This window comes from Myxine glutinosa, unplaced genomic scaffold (genome assembly GCF_964187855.1).
Source record: "Myxine glutinosa unplaced genomic scaffold, kmMyxGlut1.1 SCAFFOLD_1082, whole genome shotgun sequence".
Taxonomy (NCBI): Eukaryota; Metazoa; Chordata; class Myxini; order Myxiniformes; family Myxinidae; genus Myxine; species Myxine glutinosa.
In genome coordinates, this window is record NW_027617177.1 from 101,648 (window position 1) to 111,192 (window position 9,545).

Sequence of the window (9,545 nt, forward strand, 5' to 3'; positions counted from 1 at the left end):
GAATCCCACAACTTTTTAGTTGGGGCTTAACTTTTGTGTGTGTATAATGGGGATACGTTTTTAAATCTGTGAACCCCAAACACAGAATCCCACAACTTTTTAGTTGGGGCTTAACTTTTGTGTGTGTATAATGGGGATACGTTTTTAAATCTGTGAACCCCAAACACAGAATCCCACAACTTTTTAGTTGGGGCTTAACTTTTGTGTGTGTATAATGGGGATACGTTTTTAAATCTGTGAACCCCAAACACAGAATCCCACAACTTTTTAGTTGGGGCTTAACTTTTGTGTGTGTGTGTATGTGCGAGTGAGTCATAATAATATACAAACCCTAACCCAACCCCATCCCTAACCCAAACCCATCCCTAACCCAACCCATCCCTAACCAAACCCCATCCCTAACCCAACCCCATCCCTAACCCAACCCCATCCCTAACCCAACCCCATCCCTAACCCAACCCCATCCCTAACCCAACCCCAACCCTAACCCAACCCCATCCCTAACCCAACCCCATCCCTAACCCAACCCATCCCTAACCCTCACATTCAAAATCCCAACCCTAACCCAATCCCATCCCTAACCCAACCCCAACCCTAACCCTCACATTCAAAATCCCAACCCTAACCCAACCCATCCCTAACCCAACCCCATCCCTAACCCAACCCCATCCCTAACCCAACCCCAACCCTAACCCTCACATTCAAAATCCCAACCCTAACCCAACCCCATCCCTAACCCTCACATTCAAAATCCCACCCAAACCCTAACATAATCTTTCTTTTCTTCTTTTTTAAATACGTATTTCTTTTTTTTTTTTTCCTCTTCCTCCAATTCTGTCTTTCAAGGCTTTTAAGTTTGAAGAAGTAGAAATGGGAAGAAAGAATTTTCCAGCATTTTCTTCCTCGAACTTTCTTGATATTGCTTAAATCAAGCGTCATTAAATAAAGAACATTGTTCATTGCTTTAGAATCCAAAGAGTCTCCAAGAGGAACCCCACAGGTAGAGTCTCCAAAATAAAACCAACTTTCCAAGTTCCCAAGGTATAACCACATTCCTGTTGAGCCTCCAAGATAGGTATCACATTCCGAGTCATCAAAACAAAACCCCCATTCCGAGTCTCCAAAAATATAACCATCTTTCCAAGTCCCCAAGGTAAAACCACAATTTTCAGAAATATTGGGGGTTTCCGTGATAAGTCTCACATAGTATAACTGCGGACCATCAGGGAAAACTTCCCTTTCCCAATTTTTTAGGGTTTCTATGATGTGTCTCACATAGTATAACTGCGGACCATCAGGGAGAACTCTCCTTGCCCAATTTTTTAGGGTTTCTATGATGTGTCTCACATAGTATAACTGCGGACCATCAGGGAGAACTCTCCTTTCCCAATTTTCAGAAATTTGTGGGTCTCCAATGTATGACTTGTATTCTGGCTCATCAAGGTAGAACTTGTTCAGTGGGTTTTGTTTTGATAACTCACAACATGTATCATCATGGTAAAACTCTTTTTCAGGATTTTGTGGATCTCCAAGGTATAACTCTTTGGCTGGGTCATCAAGGTAGAACTCGTTCTGGGGGTCTTGGTTGTTCAAAATGTCTTCAAACAAAAAAATAACTTCATCCCAAGTTGTGTTAAAAGCAGAATTTTCATTTCGTATCTCAGATACAATTTCCTGTGAAAGAAAATAACAATGTATTAATTTAATACAATATTTTTTATTTGTATAAATCAAGCTCTATGAATATTAAAATAAACTTTGTTAACTCTTACACGAGTCTCATCTTAAAAAAAAAAAAAAATTAAATAAATAAATAAATAAATAAACAAACTTACCTCCATTGATAAGAGGTTCGAGTCCAGTTCATCAATCTGAAGGTTGAGTTCTACACAGGTAGTAGGACTCCATGGAATAGCAAAGTTATCCCATTCCATTTCGGCATAGTAGTCCATTCTCAAGTGAAGCAGAAAGCGTGTTTGAAAAAGCCTGTGTGGTCGGTGCCTTTTATAAGGACTGGGTGTGTCTTCCTGTGGAAATTCCCTGGGCGTGTCTTAACTGGAAATGATGTGATGGAAATTCCCTGAAAATGATGTAATGTATTACCTGGAAATGATACAATGCTGAAGAGTTTATAAAGTGGGTGGGACTTAGCAAAAGTAGGAGGAGCTTAGCAAAAGTGGGCGGGGCTTAGTAAAAAGTGGGCGTGGCTTAACAAAAAGTGGGCGGGCTTAGTAAAAAATGGGCGTGGTTTACCAAAAAGTGGGCGGAGCTTACCAAAAAATGGTATGTGGCACTGGAGGCGCTCAAGCAAGAACATTGAGGGAGGTTTACCATTTTATCTTAGCTCAGTTAAAATATCTTAATAAAGAACCAAACTCAAACATATTTTTTGTTAATATATTAGATGGTGAAGAGAGTTGTAGGAGAATTAAATTATTTCCCACGCATAAACAAATATTTGTAGGGTCGTTGTTTGAGTGGGTTATATTCACCAGATGATATTAAGAGTAAAAGGTTAAAAGGTCCATGAGGTCAGAAGGATCACAGGTGTTTAAGTGGTCTAATGAATAAGGATAACATGTCAAAAGGTTAGAAGGTTCGTAAAGAACAGGGTGAGAGAAATATAGGTGTTTAGGGGCAATGAGGGAGGGAAAGAATTAATATGGAAGTGAATGGGTCAATGTTTGAGTGGGTCAAAGATTAATCTGCCAGATGATATGTAGAAGAAGGATGATAGGTCTATAAGAGAAAACAAATATTTGTAGTGTTTGAGTGGTCTAATGAACAACATTAAGGATAGGTACTACAGACAAAAGGTTCATAAAGATGAGGGTGGGAGAAATAGAGGTGTTTATGATTTTTGAAAAAGACAAGGGGGTAAATGACATTAGATAGGGATTTCCCATGTTAAACGGAGGTGTCCCAGAAGCAACATTATTACACTACTTATATCTATCTATAATTCCAGTAATCTCTGTCTGTACGTTTGTACGTTTGTACGTCTGTACGTCTGTTTGTCTGTGACCGCTGTTTCTCGACAACCACGGGTCCGATATACTTTTAACTTGCCAGGTATATTGCTGGGGACCCGAGGATGTGCCTTTTCAAGGTTTCATATTAATCGGACAATTACTTACCGAGCTATGTCCAAAAAACGATTCAACCAATCAGAGAGCAGCGAACTATCGCGTGTGCCGAACGTGGCGGACACACTCTGCCTCGGATGGCACATTTGAGAGCGTATTCATTTATTTCACGTTTGCAAACTATGTTGGCGTTAAACTATGTTTTAAAACTAATAAAAACGAATTTGCGATTCATTCGCTTTCCTGCGCGTTTGTGCACGCGATGGCGATTTCTTTACCAAACTCCGGAAGCCGTTCGCTTTGGACCAAACCATTTCATGTAAATAGAGGGGGGGGGGATTGTCACTGTACTCACAAGCCGTTCGCTTTGGACCAAACCATTTCATGTAAATAGAGGGGGGGGATTGTCACTGTACTCACAAGCCGTTCGCTTTGGACCAAACCATTTCATGTAAATAGAGGGGGGGGGATATAATTTTAGATATAGATATAGTACGGGCAATGCCCTAGTTCTTACAATATCACCAACTTTGAACTTCGGTTTTCTCAAATTAATCTCCTTTTCATATTCTAATTTTGTAAATGATTCTGATGGTTTTGATTTTGTTGATGAATGAACGGTATTATTGTAATTATCTACAATACCCTGAATTAAATACACCCATTTTTGAGAACCGAGTTGTGTGAATTTTTTATATAGCCTCTCTTTCAAAGTACGATTAAAACGCTCAATAACAACTGCTTTTCCTTCATTAAAGGTGCTGTATAATTTAATACCCTCCCCCTTAAGAAATTTCATAAATATTTTGTTATAGAACTCTGTTCCCTCATCGGTCCACAGTTTCTTTGGTTTTCTTTTACTTTTATTAAATATCTGTTGGAAGGCTAACATCAGAGTATAACCTCTCTTGTTTTTCAAAGGAACAACCCAAGCAAATCTACTCCTCAAATCAATAACGGTTAAAGCATACTTGTATCCCTTATCATTTTTTAGTTCAATTAAATCAACGGACCATATGTGGTCGGTGTATTTAGAATAAACTTTCCTTCTTTTAAACTTTGTGATTATAGGTTTATGTAATTCATCAGCCAAAAGCTCCTCAGTCTTGATGACATCATGAGAGCCTAATAGTTTTTTGAGGGTGAATAACCAAGGCCAAGTTTCAATTTAGCATTTATCAAATTTCTCACAATAAACCTATCAACTTTCTCTCTCAACGTTGGATTTTGTATCAAAGACAAATTATACAACATTTCTCTGTCGGCTTTATGTTTTTCAGTCAACGTAGTGGTTTTCCCATAAGCAATATCATGCTTCATACACACTTCATCAACCCTATTTGTAGGTTTAGACCAAGGTTTAGGATTGTCAGCCTCATCTAATCTTTTATCCAAGTTTGTTCCTGGGCCACAGAAAGAATACCCTGGAAGGTGTAATTCCCCTGGAATTCCAGTTGTTGTAAATTTGCTACCTGACAAAAACTTTTGTATGTCTCCTCCACTTTTAGGAGAGATGAATTGACACTTTTTAGAGCCACACACTTGACATATTCCTTTTTGATAAACTCTATTATTTTTAGCTTTAACATAAGAGATATTTTTAGATTTAGTTTTCTTTTTACATTTGAGACAATAACTCATATTTATTTATGAGAAAAAGTCCTACATAGTGCCAAAACCTTTTTGGTTTTCAACATATACATTTCTATCTTGATTTTTAAAACATAAAGAATCCTTAGAAATGGCTTCACTCTCTCCTCCATTTATTTACAAATAAAACTAACTAAAGTCAATAACACCAACATCATCAACTATATGTTGTATATCTGCGCTCTGAATTCATTATAGCAAATTTAAAAACCAATATGTTCGTAAGAGTCATTAATTCTTTATTTTCCTCTTCAGTGCGTTGAGATTTATTTATTTGCCGTAATACCTTCAATCTTTCATTAATCTCAGGAATGGTCATATTTTTATATTTTTCCACCCTCTCTCTTTCCTCCCTCTCCTCCTTCTCCTTCTCCTCCTCCTTTTTCTCCCTTTCATCCTTCTCCTTTTTCTCCCTCTCCTCCTTCTCCTTTTTCTCCCTTTCCTCCGTCTCCTTTTTCTCCCTTTCCTCCTTCTCCTTTTTCTCTCTTTCCTCCTTCTCTTCTTCAACTCCTTCCTCATCCCTTGCTACCCTTGAATTTGAACCCCAAAGAATATTATACATATACTCATCTGGATTTTGAGATATTCTTGTATCTATAATTATTTTTCTCATAATAGGATACCAATAAGATTTGTTGACGATTTCTAAAAGAGTTTTATATTTCATAACTTTGAGAAGTTCATTTTTATTTAATATTTTAAACAAGTCTCTATTTGTGGGTTTAACAATATCAGTATAAGGCCAGTTTTTAATGACAAAATTCCCATGTATATGCTCCAAATCATAAGGTATGTAATACCGAGCACCCTTTTCTTGTAGGTATCCTTGAATACAAAAATTATAATTCTCTTGTAGTCTTCTTCCTGCCATTTATGTATCAGAAATATATGTGAGATTAATATTATGACAGGTAATACCACCCCATCTTCCCACTACCAAATCGGTTTGTATTCCTCGGCTTTCTATCCTTATCTCATTACCTTCCTTCTTTGTCATGCGAACCATCGCTATACTATCATATATTTTTCTTTTCTTAAAATCACGTATTTGTTGTTTACTAATTGTACTTCCACATAAATCCTTATCTTCACCAAGTGGATAATATTCTTCTTTACGAGACTGATTTAAATCATGTAGGTCTTCTATGTTTATTGAAAAAGACCAATTATACCCTAAATCAGGCATATCATACCCCCATTTATTAATTCGCATATTAACTAAATGTCCTTCTTTATAAAATTCAATTGTAAGCAGGTAGTTAAATTCAATGAGGAAAGGTGTATGGTCAGTATAACCAGGTGTTGTGGTTGTAAATTTTACTTGTTTAACAAAACGTGCTGTTTTCTTTAAAAATATATATTGTGATAAATCACGTAATCTAATTAAGTCATTCGCATCTGTAGGGTTTGGATAATTGATTAATTTATAAGTATTCTTCATATTAATATTTTTACTTACACTATATTTTTGTCGTTCAGCCTGTGCCTTTGTATAATAATTTGATAAATCAATATCCTGAGAGGATTTTCCAAAGATAGAACCATCTTTTCCAACATAAGTCATTTATATTAGATTAAAAATGATATCCTAAAAATTTTCATTATTGTTGAGTTGAAATAATACATATAAACATAATTGACCACAACATTTAGAATTAATTTCTTGAACTTGAAATGTTTGATAAACACCATTCTGTAAGAATTGTATTACTTCAACAGGTGGTGGCATACCATAACTATCAAAATAATATTTATCCTGACTATTATGAATACAAACCCAATGAGAACCATTCTGTGTGTCTAAATTCATAATAATATTCTTTGTATTCTTATTTATATGTATTAATTCATCTCTCATACAAATAACCACATTATCAATTTTTAGTGTTTTACAATACTTAGCTAGTTCTATATTTGACGTTGTATTCTTTCCAAATTGTTTAAACCATTTATCCATTTATTTATGAGAAAGATACAATCCATTACCCCGTTTAGTTAGTTTAACACCCGCTTGAGCGATAGAGGAAAGCATATCTCCAACTAACAATCTAGCTTTATCAGGTAGACTTTCAAGTTTTTGAGCAAAATCTACAATTACACCACTTCCACTAATTTGTTTCTCCAACTCCTTGTTATGTCTTTCCAATTCTTTTTGAGCTTTTAGTTGTGCCTTCCTTTCGTTAGCAGTTTTTATCGCTGCTGAAATACCACCAGTCAATGCTCCCGCCGCACTTAAACCAGCAAATAAAGGAATTAGAAATGGGAGAAATCCTCCTCTTGACTCGTCTATTGAATATTTCTTTAACATAGGTTTTGTCATTTTAATTTTAAGTGATCCAGCATCATTTAGTGTTTTCACCTGCTCTCCTGTGAGTAAAACATCAATTCTTACTGCTCCTTTTCTTTGAAATGTATTAACATTAATAATACAAGGCTTTTGATTTTGAATACAAGATGTTAATTTATCAAGATTGATTTGATTAACATATACCCCTACCATTTATTTATGAGAAAAAACCTATGTGATATTAATCATAACACCATTATCTGTATTAATCTGTAATTCTGTTTCCTCCAAAAGCAAACAATAAGCATCAACTTCTTCATTCTCTCCTCTTTCAATGTATAGAGAAGTATCCACTCTATTAGACTTTATAGTTTCCTTTTGAGAACTCAGGTCAATTGCGTAGATTGTATAAAGTTTTTGAAACGCAACCATATCCAAAATAGGTTCATTATTACCATTACTTTCACACACCTTTTGGTAGGACTTGTAGGCTTCCGCATAATCATTTTTTTCCCAATCAATTTCCAATCTATCTCGCGGATAAAATGTTCCATCAAGAGAAACCCGAAGTTGTTTCACCTTAGCATTATCACTCAGCGCATTATTCTTATTAGTACCCTCCTCTCCATCTGGTTTTTTAAAAATGAGCCAGAGGTATCGTGGCTTTCCTTCAAGAACACCCAAATTCCAAGTGTAGGTAGTGTGTTCCAGTTTAACGTGTTGACATCTTCTTTTAAGGTATGATACATTTAGCGGTTTCTTTGAGTTAAGTCTTCTATTTAACATCTCTTCCGTTTTAAGATTAGGAGTATATTCACTGATATACCAACACAAATCATTAATAACAAATTTATTATTTTCTCCAAAAGCATTTTCATCCCCAAAAAGCAACCTATTTACATTATCATTCCTTTGTAGTTGAAATCTAATTTTAAGCCCATACAAAACTTTATCATAATCACAAAATCCAAATATACCTTTCAGAGGTACTGCTACCGTAAAACTATTCTCTGCTTTTGTATCATCATTATACATTGACTTCCTTTGACTATAACCAGGGTCAGCATTTGTTCCCGTTGACATATCAGGAATAAAACCTTCAACAGCTCCCTTACCCATTCTATCACTAAACGAATATAGTGTAAATTTCATCATTTCAGATATAGCAGAGACATAATCAACCGCTTCAACCTCTTGTGTTCCAATATACAGGCGGACACTATCAAACATTTTCCAGAAGAAATCATTTACGAGTGTAGCATTAGTATTATTCGCAGCCTTAGTGAATTTAAATTTACACAGCAAGAAACTATCAGCTATATTCAAGTAAGTTTGTTGATTATTTATTTCAAAACTTTTTGTTCCGTTTGAATTCCAGTCTGTTCCTGTTATAGCATTTACCTTAAAATAGTCTTCCTTTTTAGTAGAGTTTGAAATGATAATCGTATCATCCAAATCATAGATACTATCAATCGCTTCCATACTTGTATTTATATAGCATTAAAATCGTTGAAACCCTGACCCAAGTATTTTAATGATTTTTTGTCGTTCTTGTGAAGATAGTTGAGTTTTACCTTTTTTAATTTCTTTGATTGCTTGTAATTTATGAGACTCCTTTTGAGCATCTTTTATACTCTTTATAGCACCCGCAACTGAGCCCACGGCTGAAGCAGTTGAACCAATTAGGTCTTTATGTCTAAGGATGGTTGAACCAATACCCATTAGAGTATCAATTATCCCATCTCCTTTATTTCTAAATTGATGTCCCACACCCCGTTGTCTCTTTGGTTTATAGTATCCTCTCCCAAGAAACATACCTTCACCCTTATAGTATGGTGAAAGGAACATCCCATCCCCTGTAATTATTTTATATTTTCCCAACTCGTGTTTTCTCACAATAACCATTATTTATTTATTGAAAAACTTCACGTAGGTGAATTCTGATGGATATAATTTCATCATTAAAGGATATCATACGATTATCTTGGTCGGTTATCCTAAAATTTACTCTGTATATGGTTTTTCCTGACACAGGTAAATAGACAAGATTTTTTGGTTCCATATTAAATTTATAACCAATCGGGGTTGAGTATGCGCTGAATGAAAATATTGTATTTGTTCTTATTCCATCGTTATAAGCACCATCAATCAAATCACAATGAATTAATACTGAATTTATACCGGAGGATATTTGAATGACATTATCACTGTAAGACGTCCCGTTAGTTTCAATCTTTTTAGAAGAGAACCCCAATAGCTCTCTGAACGAATTTTCAATCGTGAAATCAACTTTATAATTATTTTTAAGTTTAATAGTTGATTTTGAAGTGTGTTTTTGAATATCTATTACAATATTTTTTGGTTCATCACCTTTTTCTTTCATAAGGCGAGAGACTTCTGAAGATATTTGAGAAATCTCGTAAGCACCGGGTGAAACGGTTATAGTTTTATATCCACTTCCTGGATTATAACTAAACTTGTTGTTTTTCTCTGTGATATTAAAAAGGGTATTGTAAGTCTCC